Source organism: Salvelinus alpinus, chromosome 2 (assembly GCF_045679555.1).
Source record: "Salvelinus alpinus chromosome 2, SLU_Salpinus.1, whole genome shotgun sequence".
Lineage (NCBI taxonomy): Eukaryota > Metazoa > Chordata > Actinopteri > Salmoniformes > Salmonidae > Salvelinus > Salvelinus alpinus.
The window spans coordinates 96,624,711-96,629,000 of NC_092087.1; positions in this window are offsets into that span (position 1 = coordinate 96,624,711).

Sequence of the window (4,290 nt, forward strand, 5' to 3'; positions counted from 1 at the left end):
CCGTCATCACACACAGACTAGACCAGTCGAGTATCGATATATCAATGTTAAACTTCTTCTTCGATGAGGTTTAACGGCGATTGGTATCCAATATGTTGCATTACCGCAACTTACTAGACTGGAGTACAACTCCTTTATACTTTGCTTGATTTTTTACATTTTTTAAATAAGATATTCAAATACCCTACCATCTAACACTACACTCACGAAAAAATCTACAAATGAATAAAATACAAATATTTCTCTCGCACGGGACATTTCTGATCCCCAGCCCCATGGGGACACCTACAATTAACACACCACTACTTTCCCCAATGCTACCCATTCCTTTGTCTCATGCCCGTCTGCACACTTCTCATACCTAGGAACCTCCCTCTTACACACTGCTGCCACATGCCCATAAAGCTTGACACCTGTAACAACATAATGTATTCGGTATAAAAGCTTGCACAGGTTAACTTATATATTCTAACATCACTTTGTCGGACAAAGACTCAACATCAAAACTCAAAAGAACTGACAATTACTCTTCTGTTTCACCACTCTCGCCACCCTGTCTGCCTCGCAGCAAACAACGAGCATCACAAACACCGGGAATCTTCCTCTTCAGTTGGTAAACTTTTACATTTACTGCTACCCCAGTAATCACTCCTTTCAATGGCACCCTTCTCTTGAGAGCAAAACAATTCCCATTTCTTGTCCCCATTCGTTTAACTCCGAGCGCCTTCTCCCTCTGACCAGCAGAAACATAAACAATTATCACAAGACCACTTCTGGTTACCCTCACCGATTTCAAGGCACCCAGCTCTGTTTTCACCCACCCTGAAACCACAAATGGATCAGCAAAAAGGCAAGGGTCCACTTTCTCCAAAAACTTCACGCCTACTGTCATTCTCCAGGTGGGAACAGAATTGTTGCTGGAGAAAAGTATCTTTGTTTCCGATGTGTTGCTACATTTTCTCCAGGTTTGGGAAGTGCACCAGCCTTCCATTCCTCAGCTGAGAGACACACCCACCTTGGCCTTAAAAGGCACTGACAGCGCTGATCATGTTTGCCACGTCTTTGTCTTTTCCCTGAAGCTCATAGTTGAGCTGGTTCAGTTTCGCTGTTATGTCCGTGAGGAAACCTCAGTCTAGCAACTTCAAAAACTTCACTCCTACTGTCATAGACTCATCTTCATCCTGACCCTCGGTTCAAGGGTCGGGCGCCTGAGAACTTCACCACACCCACCACCTCCGATACGTCAACCTCATTCACTTCTAATTATCATCCTGTCTTCAGCTCCCTCTGCTTATACTTTCTACCATTCTTCTTTAACAAACCATCTCCCTTTTCCCGCCATTTTTAACCGACTCAAGCTCACCATCTTCCTCCCTCTCTCTTAGACCTCATCTGTCTCTTTTGTTCCCTGCATTCCTCCTCCTTATTCCAAGTATACGTCTCCTTATGATAATACTGCACTTCTCCTGACATACATCTTGTTCTTGCCTTCTCAAGGGACGCCATTTAATCAGCACGAACCCCTCGGGTTGTAGCGCTCAACAGTGCATCCCACTTATAATGCAGCTGCTTAGTCTTGAAGTTATTCTTTATCAAAAGCTAAAGCTACTTGACTTCCTTCCACCAGCTCTGTACGTGATCCACCATTAGCTGGGACCGCTCTCTCTTTCTCCCCACCAATGGTAAACTCTATGGCTAGAGCAGATATGACTGATGATGCTTCGTGTAATCTCACTTCAGGAGACATTTTTGCTGCATTTAGGATGTTTTCAGGCAAATATAAAGTGTGAAAAAAATGAATTTTGAAGTTCAGAGGAGATTTTCTGTTATTTCATTAGCATTACGAGGCTTAGTTGTCTAAGGATTACTACGTACTTCTTAACATGAAAAAAGGCATGCATAGGTAGAAAAAAAAATCAAAACACTAACATACAGTGGGGCAAAAAAGTATTTAGTCAGCCACCAATTGTGCAAGTTCTCCCACTTAAAAAGATGAGAGAGACCTGTAATTTTCATTATAGGTACACTTCAACTATGACAGACAAAATGAAAAAAAAAAATCCTGAAAATCACATTGTAGGATTTTTAATGAATTTATTTGCAAATTGCGTTTATATTTCCATTCAGTCAGTATTGAGAGTACGGATGTTTTCATTGGGTGAAGATTGGTGACCACAGGAAGTATTCAAACCTGATTGATTGGGTGCATTACTATAATATCTCCTTAAGTGTGCAACCATTCTACTTCCCACAAATCTAAAAGCATTGGATTGGTGGAGACATGGGCTAACGGGAGTTTTTATTTTTTTATTTTAAATACCAATCATTACCTTTCAAATCAGCAGTGGCGATTTTAGCATGTACATCGTGGTGGGGCACTACACAATACAACACAACACTAAACAATACATTAATTGCACTATAACGGTGACAAATGGTGCCCACAAACTGTTAGGGCCTACATAAAGCTGTCCCAACTACAGAGTTCCAACAGCAGTCCCACAACCTTACCACTGCTACACATGGCTATCAGCGGAGCCTTGTCTGGCAGCGAAACATTCACCCTCATTTACTGCCTTTAAAAAAAAACATGGCTGATATGGCTGACTTGCTTAAACAAATGTGGGTTATACTGGCAATTGAGATGTACAAACTATGGCAAAAGCGGACAACGAGTGGATAAGAGACAATCCGTAATTTCAATTAAGACATTACTGAGTGAGCTAGGACAGACGTAGTCAATATACCTATTTGTTCAGCACTTTTGAAATGTACAGCGACAGAATTCAGAACATGGGCCGTTCTTACAGTGTTCTCCCTGTACACAGAAGTCAGAACTGTAGGATAAATAAAGGGGACATATAAGCAGACAATGAAAGCTCTTACAATATTCAATGATTACATTTCTCAAAAACAGGTTATAGGCTACATGTGCACCACCAAGTCAGAACAGTAGGTGAAATTAAGAGGTGAAGATAGACCAAATTAGGGTGAGGCACATAGGCTACTAACAGCTTACTACACAACATACACTTAGTACTACTTTCTTAGCTACAGTATACTGCCCGGTGTAGGGTGCCGTCTTTCGGATGGGACGATAAACGGGTGTCCTGACTTTCTGAGGTCATTAAAGATCCCATGGCACTTGTCGTAAGAGTAGGGGTGTTAACCCCGGTGTCCTGGCTAAATTCCCAATCTGGCCCTCAAACCATCACGGTCACCTAATAATCCCCAGTTTACAATTGGCTCATTCATCCCCGTCCTCTCCCCTGTAACTATTCCCCAGGTCGTTGCTGTAAATGAGAACGTGTTCTCAGTCAACTTACCTGGTAAAATAACGGGGGGGGAAAAAAAATATCTTCCTGGCATATTACATAATTTATGCAGCCGCATACAATACATTTTTGGACTCACTTTGTGCTATGCTCACTTGAACAGGAAGGTGGCGCCGCGGTCCTTCGTGGGCAAATTTTTTCATCAAACTTTGTAATCAAAGTCTGGCATTCTCTGGGCTTATGGTGCTTTCAAAACAACTGGGAACTCGAAGAAAGAAAAAAAGGTTGAATCATGATGACGTCAGAGATCTTTAGGTCGTAGCGCTTGAAAGAGGCCCGAGTTCCCAATTTACAACTCCGAGTTGATGACAGTTCAAAACGTATTTTCCCAGTTGTAGCTCGTTTATCCTGAGTTCCCAGTTGTCTTGAGCTAACTAAATTTAGATTTTGCATTTCTGAGTTAACAGTTGTTTTGAGCGTGGCACAAATCATGCTTAATTGACAGCATGGCCAATGTTGAATGTTTATTAAAAACTAGGAAAAGAGACCCTTAATCTTAGACTTGGGACCCCACAACCACTCCACTGAATAGCAGGCTAATGATTGCTTTGTAATGCTTGCAGTTAGCCACTTATTCCTTCTAAAGCACTCATTGTTGAATTTGCGATTTCCAACTTGTTGTGTAATGTTTATGTCCAATAGCCGATGAGAACCGATACGTTTTATCTATAGTTTCTCTTCATATAACAAGGATTAAAAAGGATTTGCCAGTAGATTGTCGACTTGATACATGATGATGACTGCCAGCTAAGATTTCAAAAGTATGATGTTGACATGATCAGTACAATCAAAGTGGGGAGAACAAGTATTTGATACACTGCCGATTTTTGCAGGTTTTCCTACTTACAAAGCATGTAGAGGTCTGTAATTTTTTATCATAGGTACACTTCAACTGTGAGAGACGGAATCTAAAACAAAAATCCAATGTGAAGACAAAGCATGAAAAGTGCTTGAC